Source organism: Microtus pennsylvanicus, chromosome 20 (genome assembly GCF_037038515.1).
Source record: "Microtus pennsylvanicus isolate mMicPen1 chromosome 20, mMicPen1.hap1, whole genome shotgun sequence".
NCBI lineage: Eukaryota > Metazoa > Chordata > Mammalia > Rodentia > Cricetidae > Microtus > Microtus pennsylvanicus.
The window spans coordinates 1,464,326-1,477,388 of NC_134598.1; the positions used below are offsets into that span (position 1 = coordinate 1,464,326).

Consider the following 13,063-nt stretch of genomic DNA (forward strand, 5'->3'; position numbering starts at 1 on the left):
GCCTTGTGACCTGAATCCATAATTCCTTCAGGGCTTTTGTTGACTCTTGTTTGTAGGTTCTTTTGTTCCAAGGGCACCAGCATAACCTTTGAAACAGAATGAAAAACATTCACACGAACATGAAAATGTACATGGTGCACACATAGAGACGAATACACATACACAAGTGTGAGAAATATACACTAGTGTCACAGAAAGGTGTATGAGAGAGAGAGAGAGAGAGAGAGAGAGAGAGAGAGAGAGAGAGAGAGAGAGCAGCTCCATTTTGTTTTAGGAAAAGCTATTTGAACTGGAATACCAGAAACATACAAGGTAGGAAACCAAGCATCTCACAGGGGTCCTACAAAGTTATATTTCAACTACAGCTCAAATGGATGTAATTAGGGTACTTTTCATAAAGAGGATATCAGTTTTCTGCTTGTTTTCTGTTCTTTCTCTTTCTTTCTTTCTTTTTTTTTTTTTTTTTTTTTTTGGTTTTTTAAGACAGGGTTTCTCTGTAGCTTTGGTGCCTGTCCTGGAACTAGCTCCTGTAGACCAGGCTGGTCTCGAACTCACAGAGATCCGCCTGCCTCTGCCTCCCGAGTGCTGGGATTAAAGGCGTGCGCCACCACCGCCCAGCCTGTTCTTTCTCTTTCTTACACAGAGGTTCACTGTGTGGTAGGACTACCCTCAAGTCCCATGATCCTCCTGCCTCAGCCTCTGGAGTGCCACCATGCCCGGCGTTCATTTTTATTTTTAAGAGCCAGTGTCGGCCTCATCGTTGTCTCTACACAATCAAGATACAATTAGCACTTCCAGGTCGAACTCAAATGCTCGTTAGTGACAAGGATCCGCGTACTTTACAGATGATTGATTTGTCCTTTAGTTTTGTTTTCCTCATTCCAAGTGTGGTCTCAGTTTGCTGAGGAAACTAAGAAGCCATGAAGGCTGGTGAGACTCTGCAATTATATTCCACAGAACAGGGTGATGGGGATAAGCAAGTGTTACATGCTCCGTTCTATGCAGGCCCCATTCTTCAAAACCAATCTTTCAAAGATCTTTGTGTGCTAGATCCTAATATCTTCATTTTTACATCAAAAACAGCACCGACATAATTTCATGCTGGTAATAAATGATGGAGGTGAGACCCAAGTTCCCATCATTCTGACTTAAGCAGTGATCTTTCTTGCGAAGAATTTTACCCCAAAAGCCTCTTTAAAAGAAAACAACAGAAGTTATATTCCTTTGTATGTTATCACTGAATGCATTGTGAGCGCAGGGAAATGCTTTTCAACAAGTGTGAGAACAAACCCAAATGACAGCTGGGCGGCCAGATCTTCTTCCACAGCAGATAGTGCCGTATGAGAAAACAGCTGCCTCAGATGAGGAAACAGACAGCTGTACGCGGCAGTGTCCTTTTGCATTTGGAAGAAGAGAGCCATGTTTGCGCCTCCTTGGTCATCTCTCATACGGCTGCGTCTTTTGACATGCACGTAGACTCTATGATGTTTATTTCTTAAAGAACAGTTCAGCCTAGGAGAAGTCCAGCTTCTCCCTCACCGTCCCTATGCAGACTGGCAGAGTGCTATTTCCTGGTCATCGTTCAAAACCAGACACCTGAATTTTTTTGGAGAGAAATTAGTTGTATAAGCCAGATAGTGTGCTTAGAAGGAGGGCACAGGCGTGGTCCAAGCAGAGTCATCCGAGCAGACCTCAGTGTTTGTTAAGGAAGGCGCCAGGACGTGAGTTGTTACAGTGAATGCCGTTGATTTGCTTTAAATTGCATTAGTGGTGGACGTGCCTTTAATCCCAGCACTCTGGAGGCAGAGACAGGCGGATCTCTGTGAGTTTGAGGACAGCTTGGTCTACAGCTAGGACAGGCTCCAAAAGAAGCTACAAAAAACCCGCCCCCCCACAAAAAAAGTACTCTACTATAAGTGAATAAAGAAAGGTACAGAGAGAATATGTCCAGCTTTTGGGCCAGGAGATCGTGAATGAAGCTATCTATTAAAAATATCAACAGTCATTTGGATGCTCAGCAGATTAGCTTACCTGATAGTCTCATGGAATTGATGGCTTATGTTAAAACATAAGCATTTTGAATACATATAACTCTGTACCCAAGTCAGCCTTTTTTTGGGGGGAGGCATGAATTATGAACTAAAGTAGCATTAGTTTTTTTTATTACCTATACGGGTGGTGATGTAGTCAGTGGTAGAGTACCTACCTAACTAGCATGGTCTTAGGTTCAGAATCCAGCCCCCACCCCCACCCCACCCCAGTTGCAGATAAATCATCTTGTAGATAAATCGTATTGCATAGCAGACTCGGAAATGTATGTTCTATTGTTTCTTATAGAATTGTCTTTCTGATAACTTGGAATAAGATGATAAGCTGACTAGAACGTATGTGTCTGCATATTGGGAATTACCATAAACATTAAAATAGACACACATATACATATATATGTATATATACGTGTATATATACATATATATATACATCAATACTACCAATACTGATGTATTTAATTAGACCAAACAAAATTGCCATTTCTGTTAGTTAAAAGTGCTTGGATGTTGTCTGTTTCTTGGACTTCAGTCTATGGATTTTTATTTACCTTTTTTAACCAAGCTGTCTGACACCACACTATATTTTAAACCAATTCTTTTTAGAAACAAAGCCAGGAAATAAAATATTATTGCTTACACATTAGTATAGCTTTCCAAATTGAAAAATAGAGAAAAATAAGTAAAAGGTGAATAATAAAAAAGCTCATTTCAAAGCTGCTACCTACGTCTCATGGGCATACTAGTTCTTGCCTATATTTCTTCCTAGAACGTCTACACAACGTTCAATAATGTATGTGACCAAATTTTCTTGTCCTTATTCACGCCTAGGACTAATAGTACTCTTATTTTATCTCCAGAGTATTTTTCATTAAAAATCCATTTTCTTTTCATCCTCCTGCTCAAAGGAAATTAGAGCATACAGTAGTATACATTTTTTCAGCTATGACGTAAAGAACTTTGTTTCGCTCTGAATTTCACCTTCCCTATACCTTGGCGTTTGATTTTGTACATTTCACACACTGTTGCCTGCATTTCCCACGTCATTTGCTGTTCTTTTAAGGAACTCTACCAGCCCAGCAATAGCTCACTTAAGACAGTGGGCAAGCTGTTGTGAACCTCAGCCAGAGCCTTAGCAACTACTGATGTCCTGAATACAGTCATAGCCTAGCCGCACTCCGTGTGGTAATTTAATTCGACAGAGTGAGAAGCTTTGAAGGCCTAATTCTCCTTTGCATCCAATAAACCAGTTTTTATAGTGACTGAACTTTTAGACGGCAGCCCAAGGCTAAACTCACGTCAGGAAGCTGCTGCTGTGAGGTCACATGGAACAATGGCTAGAGGGGTGGATCCTTTGGGAGTCTTGTGAGAGAGGCTGGCAGACTGTCAGGGGTTGCTCAGGAGAAGGGGTCAGTGCCTCTGCAGATAGCATCTTGCAGGAATACGGAACGTTTCTCTGTTTTACATGAGCCCTCAGAAGACCTTTCCTACCCAAATGGGCTCATTGACTGTTTATATACGTCTCTGTGCTATTATTAGGGGGCTCCGTGGCTGTGCAGGGAAAGCGAAGGCGAAACCCTCTTGGCAAGATATGGTTTGCCTTTTTATTTCAATGGGAAGCCAGCTCCAGTGTCCAGCGTCAACATTCGATTCTGGGTTGTGAGGCGGTTCAATGAACAAATCTGGTTCCGTAAGGGTATTTTCATTTGTGTTGATTACTTTGGGTACGGGCTAAAGGGAGAATGGGGGGTGAGGGGGGGGTGAGGTGGTGGGGCAGGGCAAAAGTGACAAATTATGTCAGACATCCAGTTCTATAGAGTAAGGACTTCATATTTTCTTTTATTCTTTGTTTAGACTGTACGTTCTTTGAAGACAGAAAATCCTATCTATAAGGCATTAGCGGCTTAGGATCAGATGCCATTGTCTAAAAGCCAGTGAACTTGGCCAACATCGGATGAGGGCGTTGTGATGGCTGGGAGCATTAAAGATCAGGGGCTTGTCAACTTGAGTTTCTCTCACAATCACTGATGAACTAAAACATGCAGGCAATGTTAGCTAGCACTTGGCCCCGGGGCTACCAGGACAGAAGCAGAGAATAAAAGGAAGCCCTGCATCTCTGTCTTCAAAAGCGGAAGTAGTCATAGCAGAGTGTTCTGAGCCTCACAGTCTGTGTTCAACTTGGGGTATCACTCAGCACTCAATAACCATGTGAGCGAGGTGCTGTAGAAACTTAAAAAGGAGCCTGCGCCCCTCTTTGGAAGCTCCTGGAACCTTTACTTGGGTGAATTCTTTGCGGAAGGCAGCGGTTTTAGAAGGAAGAACAGAAAAACGGAGTGGCACCCTAAGAGACACCCAAGGCAACATTTAGGGAAATTGGTTATTAACAGGAAATTATTGAGCACTTATTTATTTTTTTCTCCGTAAGGACGTTACTAGGTCACAACAGTCACGCTGTGGCTGAGTGCTTCTGGGAAATGGTAGGCATGGGATGAAACAGCTGCCCTGGGTAGTAATGATGTAATCGAGTTTCCAACATGATTTCCAGTCTTCCTCCTGCTTCTGGGCGGTATCAAATGCTGTGTGGCCTAAGAGCCCTTTCAGCAGTTCAGCTAGCGTCTGCCATCACTCTTTACAAAGGAAGCCCACTGTACCTCTAGGACGTGTCCCTCTGCCCACTGTCTCTTTCTTCTGGCCGTAGGCAGAGCTGATGCTGTCTCTACTGTATGGGGCAGGGCCAGGTGAAACAGCCAAGCAAAGTAAGAATTTCCCTAAAATTTGGGTTAGTGTTGGAAGAACGTGCCTTAGTTTTATAGTGAAATACGGTGTAAGATGAAGGTGCTGCTGGGGTTACCAGAACCTAGTCTTCACACAGCCGTTTTGTACAAATGGCAGCCTGTGTCCTGCGCCTGGATTTAACCCTGCTCCCACGTGAGCAGGCACCACCGTCACCGGGAGCTGTGGCTTGGGCCATCTCCCAGACACTGTTTTCTGTCTCAGCCCCTCTGTTCTCTTGTTCTTTGAAGGCTTTGGTCGTGCATTCCGGCCTCTCCAGTCTTCAGGTCTTGTTCATGTGGTGCTTGTCCACCTTTCCTCTCCATTCCTCTGTCTTTCACCTCACCGTCCCTCCCAGGCGGGAACGCTAACACTGAGAAGTGACCTGGACGGACGTCTCTACTTCCCCAGAACATCTCTGTTTTCTGTAGCTGTCTACTTCCATCTCGGCAGGACCGCTAGCAGCTTCTCTGGGGCTTACTGGAGAGTCAGTACGCTCTTGTTATTGCTTAGCCACCATAGTTTCAATAAGCAAGTTCATTTGTTTTGCAGCTAGTTCGCAGAAACGTACTTCTGAAACCCAATTCCTTCCATACATTGAGCACTTCCTGCAATGTGATCAAACGCCCATCAAAGGCTTTTTGTTACAAAGGGAATCCTGATGCACTGTGGCCCCACCTGAATTCCACTGTGATTGCCTTTACAACATGTATCCTGCCATCATCTCTGAAAGGTTTCATTCTAGACACATCTGCTGCTGGAACATTCTCTCTGCTTTCTTTCCTGGGGAGCTATAGCTTAAGAAGCGATTAGACTGCCTGAGTTAAGGGTTTTCTTACTTTTTTTAACTGTTGATGTAATTTTTTAAAGTGACTCAATAGATTAGCTTTAATTTGGTGGTGTGTTACCCACCAAATAATCATGTTAGTAACCAAATCATTTTAACTCCAAATTGTATATCCGAGCCTTGTGTTTGTCTGCACATTAACCCCGTACCTGGGAGCCTCAATACTCTCAAAACTGCACATCAAAGTAACTGTTTTGCCTGGCGCCAGTACAAGTTTCTGCTGGGACCCGCCCCATTTAATATAAATTATATTACCTGTGGCCTTCAAGAGGGTGGAAGGTGTAGTGTGCCCTGCAGGCAGGAAATTTAAACTATGGCTTGCTTTTTTTTTTTCCAATCTCAGATTTGTTCCTGTAATGTAGAATATTAGTGTTCCTAGTTTTCTGCTTAATCTTTTTACAGGAATACTTCTAATCTTGTCTTCCTAGGAAAGACAAGTTTTCTCACATTCTGAAGTTTCTCAAGCGATAGACTTTAGAAAAGGCGGGGGGAGGGTGGGGTGGGAAGAGAAGGCAATGAAGAAAAGCAGGGACCTCTGACTAAATTAACTAAACTGATGGCCTTCAGCATGACATCCTGCCTTTGCTCTGTCTACACGGACGTGGTATCAAAGTAGATTAGCCACAAGCGGAAGCTCGGAGACATAATTGTATTCAAATCCATTTACCTCGACTGTGTTCTCTACTTATAGGTCCAAGACATTAGCCTTCCAACATGGGACAGAACACTTGGTCAGTCGGTGTGGAGGGCGGATCTGCTCCCACTCCCCAGACTCAGGGCTCTGACCAGTCTGTGGCCCACGTGGCCCTTTGGTTGGAGACAATAGACATTGCATTTTGGGTATTGAATGTGAAGACTGCCCACTTTGAGTAGGGCAAACAAAAAGGTAAATAAAGTTAAGAGCAGAGTGCAGGGTATGTGAAAACTGGTAGAGAGGAAGGAGAGAGAAAGAGTATTGGAGGAGACCAGAGGGGCTAATCCAAAAAGCAACAAGGGAGAGGATGCCAACCTACTCTCCTTGGTGTTCCAGATGGTTCCTGGACTCCATGGTGCTCTGTCACGGCCTTAGAAAAGGTACCATTAGACATAAGAAAGCAATACAGACTTGGTGGTGCATGCATTTAATCCCAGCACTCAGGAGGCAGACACAGGCAGATCTCTGTGAGTTCAAGGCCAACTTGCTCTACAGAGTGAGTTCCAAGACTTGCCTCAAAAAAAACAAGAAGAGGAGTGTGTGTGTGTGTGTGTGTGTGTGTGTGTGTGTGTGGTGTAGGGAGGGGGTAGGAAGAGCAATGGCTCCTGCACACTCTTAGTTCAGCTACATCACACATTCCTACCCATCCCTACTACCAGGGTCGGAAGGTTCTTCCACATCCCTATAACATTAACAGCTCCCAGTGACCAAGGTTTTGTTGGACTTGAACTGTCTGCTACCTTCACGTGTAGAAAGTACATACTGGTTTCTCCCCGTTTTATAGGACGGCCCCATTTTCCACATCTTTCCCTTTGAGCACCCATTGTTCGGTGGGTTCACTGAATTTAGAAGCCCAAATCCAATGGCCGAGTTTCTGAAACACAGACTAGAGCAGCAATGACTGGTCACGGAATGTCAGTAGCAGGAGAAGCTGTTTGTGAGTTTTCTCTGGACCCCTGTTCTCTTCCTCAGCTCAGGCCTGACATACTGCACTAGAGTCTGATGACGTATCACTAACAGACACTTCACTCTTTGGTGCTGTATATTACAGATCTTGCTATAACTTTTCTTATATGTATATGAAGCATTTTGATTGTATTTGCCCCCTTCCCCATGAACCCTTCATTTCAGAACAACACTGCATCCAACTCACCTGGGATATTTGATAATTATAGCATCAAAGGCTAATTAAATTTGTTGTTGACCATGCCTCTGGGCACCACGGTTGGATACAGGGAAGATGCAGGTCTTGTCATAGAAGTAGACATTCAAAAGCTAGGGGAACAAATGTACTACCTCTCTCATTTGGCATTTAAGTAAGTTTTTGATTAGAGGATAGCTTAATAATGGGTCTGGTTGTTCAGGGAATCGGGCTTCCAGCCTTCCCCGGAAGCAGGTGACAGAGTTGTTAGCTTCCACATCCTCTGCTCATCGGAGCAGCTTCTCTGCTGGCACATGGCTTGGCAGAGCTCCAAGGAAAGCTATGCAGTGACAGCAAGATTAGAATGCAGGAAGCGGGGCTGGGCCGCAGCCGCTCTGCCTGCTGTCTGTTTCTGCTATTATCTTAGCATGGCCGGTTCCACTAACACCGCCCATCCCTAACGTCGAGGCTCCGGATGACCACTTGTTCACTTGAATTTCCATCAGTAACAAACTGGACTTCATTTAGGACTGCACACAGTCTCCCTTGTCACATTTGAGGTGCGGGGGGGGGGGGTGATGTCTCTAATTATAAAGATCTCCCAAGCCTTCCGCCCTTCCCCCCAGATCCAGGGCCTCTTTGGGAAAAAAGTGACATTCCATTGTAAAGGTTCTGTGTTACTGAATATCCGAGATTTGGGATTCACTACTTTTAGCTGTATGCTTATTAACAATTTCATGCTTGAAATTATTTTACAAGCGTGACCAAACAGGAATGAGGAGACTGTAGTGCCATCCCCTTACTAAAGACTATGCTCTGTGAATCTTGGCACATGCATACACATACATATATACACAGACACCCACATACACACATGTATACATACACATAATCACATACTGCACACATACACACACGTGTGTATATCCATACATACACAACACACATGTATACATGCATAGACACATATATGTGCATGCACCTACGTACGCATTTACATGTATACATATAACATTTTGGAAACTCATGCGCAGGCTTGAAATGGGATTTCTGCTTTTTTTTAAAAAAAAAATCCTCAAATTGCATCCCTTACCATACTCCCCAGAATGGTTATAGACCCAAGCGATAGGTATTTAAATTATTTTTATTTGCCTTAGTAAGCTAGCTAGCTTTAAAATCGGCGTGCTCAGGAATTGCTTTCCACGAAGCACACGCCTTTAAAACTTCTCAGCACTGCAAAAGTAGACCCGACGCTGCGACCTCACCTGTGTTAAATCTGAATAAATTAACGAGTCAACAAATGAGGGAAGAGTGTTCCTCGGGAAGCAGAGCACCTTTCGGGAAATAAAGAACAAAGCTTTTAGACATTGTTTCTCAATATCCAAAACCAGTCCCATCAATGTGTTTGCGGGGTGCCATTGGTCTGGATTCAGGCTCCTCTTTGTTGTTCCCTTTCGCGAGATGATTGGCCGCGTTTATCAGTTCCTCAGCCACCCGAGGAAGACATCTCTGGAATTTACAGTGATTCACACTGAAGTTAAAAGTACAAGGCTATGCCTGACAGGCCGCCAGCTCTCGCAACGGACTTGGCAGAATAGGCTAAAATCACAGGAAAAAAATCCCTTTGGACTTGAAATCAACTCAAGGACTTCAAGTCAGGTCTGGGCCCTGTTATGAGCTAGATGGTTCCCTGGCTCTGTTGGCCACAGTTTTCACTAAAATGCAGCTCATCATAGGATAATATCTGGTATTCAGTGGGACATGATGGGGGCAATATCGTGTTTGAAATGTGAGCATTATTAAGCCCTTATAAATGAAAAGTTTTTTTTTTTAAAAAAATTTAACCATTTGGAAAGTTTTAAAAAGCCCCTAAAGTGCTTGCTCATTTAGCCTTTAATGCTTTAATGCATGGAAGTAGGACTTTTCTTAAATTATTGCATTCAGATGAAAATCTATATGATGTGAAAATGTCTTTGGAGAAGCAGGTGCTGTGGGCGTAATAATGCCAGACTTTCTTTGGTGGTGGTGGTGGTGTGTGTGTGTGCGTGCATGCACGTGTGTGAGTGTGTACATTCAGAGGTTAAGCTCAAGTATCACTCTTCAGGCACTGTGCACCTGGTTTTTGAGAAAAAGTCTCTTAGTTAGACCTGGAGCTTGCTGGTTAGGCTGTGATGGTAGTCAGTGAGCTTCAGGAATCCCCCTGTCTCTTCGTCCCCAGTACTGAGACACGCACCTCTATGCCCAGTTTTATGTGGTGCTGGAGATCAAACTTAGCTCCTCGTGATTTCATGACAAGAACTTTACCGACTGAGCCCAGACCTCCCCTAGACAGACAGACAGCATGACTTTTTGGAGGGATATTTTCGTTAGTCTTTAATATCCTGATTCCCATTTTCTGCGTTGCCCCATCCAATCGTCCTCCAGTTGCTCAGTTCCTTCTGCCAGCCGTGCCATTTGGTGATGTGCTATTCTGAGTCAGATTTCCCCCTCTTCCTTTTCTCTTGTCAACTCCTTTATTATAGCCTCCATGTAAGCAGAACTCCACTTTTCCTCTCTTCTGGGACAGCCATCTTGACTTGCACAGGAAGGAGACTCCACCGTGCTTGTGCCTCAGCTACTAACTCCCAAACGAGCCAGCCTTCTGGGAAGGAGGCTTCCCTTCATGTGACAGCTAAAGCCCGTTTCCTATTCCTCTTTCTTCAGAACAGCTTTCAAAACAGCTGGTTACCATCCTTTAGGTTAATCCTTCCTAGACAGTACTTCAAAACATTATATCATTTTCCAGTCTTTTTTGTCCAGCATGAGTTATAGAACTTCCTTTAGCTTTTTCTCCTAAGGCGTACCATTCAGGCCTTTAATAAGCAGCGTGGTGTAATTCAAAGAAGATGGGCTTCAGAGTCAGACCTGAGTCGGAATCGGAGTCACGTTACTCCCTGGCTGCTTGACCCCAGTCAGGGCTAACTTCTGAACCTCGCTTTCCTTGTCTGTGAGGTGGGAGTTAATGAGAACTGTCTTACGGGGTCCTTGCCAGAAGTTATGATGCATGTAACGTTCCTGGCTTCTTCTCAATGTTGTGATAAATGTTGGTTCCCTTTCTTCCTCCTTCTTTGTGCCCCTCCTCCACACGGGGTCAACGTTTCCTACTTCACATGGGTTAGATCTGAATACAGTGTTGAGAGTTCAAAATAATTCTCTTCCTCTACAGCCTCTTAAATATTCCCTTATTTATCTTCTGTTTTTTTTCTCTGTGTGTTTATTAGTAGATATCTTTAAACCGTTTCTACGCAAGTATGCCCGCACATGCGCACTCTCACTCAGCCGCACTCCTCCCAGGGACCAGCTCGGGAGAGAAAGCGTCCCAACGAAGCGGTGTTCAAGGCAGCCACTTAGTTGGTGTTGGAGGGGTTCAGGGCATTGCCTTCATCTCATAATCATGTTGGGGAATTTCCAAAGTTAGTTCTTTATGATGGCCTTTCCCAGTGTCAGGGACCCGTCGGGGTGTCATTCAGATCGTTTCGGGATACTCGCTCTGTATTGCACCGTCGCCTTAGAGGCACCGTTGTGCCAATTTGACAAAGTCGCCTAACTCTAGGCAGACGTAGAACTGTGCCTGGGAGGGGGAACACAGCTTCTAGCACAGAAAGCGGGTTAAATTTCAGGTGCTGTTGTACCTGCAGTAACCACAGTATTAGGGTTACTCTGTGTGGTTTAACTTCATAAAGAAGTGCCGCCTGGCACCAGCCCCTCCTTCTTCTGCTCCCCCTGGCTTGTCATCTGCCTTGCGACTTACAAACAGCAGAATTCCACCCCCTACTCAAAGTGCTCCGATTCTGGTGGCCTTGGTCGTTTCTCTGTGTGCCTTTTAAAGCCTGCCTCGGTGGGCACATTTCTCTATGTTCCAACACTGTGCGCCTGGAGATTGCATGACGCAGACTTTACTAAACATCCCCACATTTCACTAACAGTGTCTGAACAGGTGGGAAACTGGCAGGAACGTGTGTGTCGGTGCTGTTTATTGTAGCCCTCCTCTGCCACAGGAATGAGGGTCTCAGCAGCCTGAGGGGAGGCAATGGGAGGGGAAGGAAGTGCTCGGATAATGAACACATGGGTGATTTTTACAGGAAGTGAGAGCTCTGTGTTTTCAGGGGCAGAGGGGCACTCTTCCAAAGCAAGTGCCTCCTATGGAACCCCTCCGAGGACTGTGAGAGAGGACACAGGGTAAGATACGTTCTTCGGGAGTTGGCCCAATCAGCTGTGGTGGCAGTCAGTGTACAAAACTTAGCTAGCTTTGGCTCATTCCAGACAACCCACAGCAATTCCTAAACTGATCTCTGCTTTGATACAAACAAACGAAAACTATAGAAAAAGATGAAAATTAAGAATTGGGAGATAGGAAGTTAAGACAAGGTGAAATTTGCTCGCATCTTAATGGGCCTTTTGATGGATAAGTCTGGAATGCCATTAAATTTATGTTGTCTAGATTTTTCCAGCACCTCAACACACTTGCACAGGGTGCCTGGGAACACGATAATAAAGCAAATATTGAGTTAACTAAATAGTAAAGGTGATAAATAGTCGAAGAATTCCATCTTAAAGCGTTTCTTCATGCTTTATGCTTATAAATCAGCAGACAGCAGAAGACAGCAACTGTCCCTGACCCCTCCTGGAATACAGAGAACCCTCGAAAGAGTTCTGATTCACAATTTCTCTTTGAGTGTGTTAGTAGCGGTAGTTTTGGCTTTGAGGCCATTATTATCAAGAGTAATTCTAGAAGGGCCAGTTGTTGTGGCGCACACCTTTAGTCCTAGCACTCAGAAGGCCGAGGCAGATGGATCTCTGTAAGTTCCAGGCCGGCCTGGGACTGTGTAGAAAGACCCTGTTTCAAGCCCACCCCCACATGTACACACAAGTTGAATATAGGAAAAAAGCTAGCAAGTCTTTATTGAGGACTTGAGGGAAGGATACAGGCAAGAGGGAAGGGGAGGCTTAGGGCTTGTGCCGCGCTGAGGAGAGGACCCCGTGCGGCTCTTCTGGGAGGAGCGATAATAAAATCTGGTCCTGGTGTGTCTGATGTAGATGGCAATGAAATATCTTCTCTATATATTTTCTAGACGTTAAGAAATATGGGCCTGAAGAGAGGGTGAAAGGTCAGGGCTAGCGATAGGAATCTGGGGCTCATCTGTGATGGGTGCTAATTGAATCCACGTGGATGCACCAAGGGAATCTGGAGAAGGGAAAGAAGAAGGAGCCCCCCGGCTGAGCCCTGGAGCACTAAGTGGTCCTGCAGAAGCGAGGCAGGAGAACTGAGAAGACAAAAGCACAAGAAAGTATCTGAGAAGCTCAGAGCTCCTCAGGTCCCCACCGCTGAGGGCCGAAGAATGTTGTCTGTCCATCACTGTGGATGCTTGGGATGTGTGTGATGGCCTCGTAAAAGCAAAGGCAAAAGCCAAGACCTTTCTTTAGTGTTTTGTTTTCCAGAGAGGCAGGACTGGGGCAGAATCTGGGAGACTGATCCCTCATGTGACCCACCACTGTGAGACAGCACATGTTTGAGGAATGGC

General features: G+C 44.8%; 1 protein-coding gene across 1 annotated transcript in view; it reads left to right on the forward strand.

Moving 5' to 3' along the window:
- Hmga2 (high mobility group AT-hook 2) overlaps window positions 1–13,063 on the forward strand; it is a 114,395-nt gene that overhangs the window by 65,180 nt on the left and 36,152 nt on the right. The gene's annotated exons all lie outside the window — the stretch shown is intronic.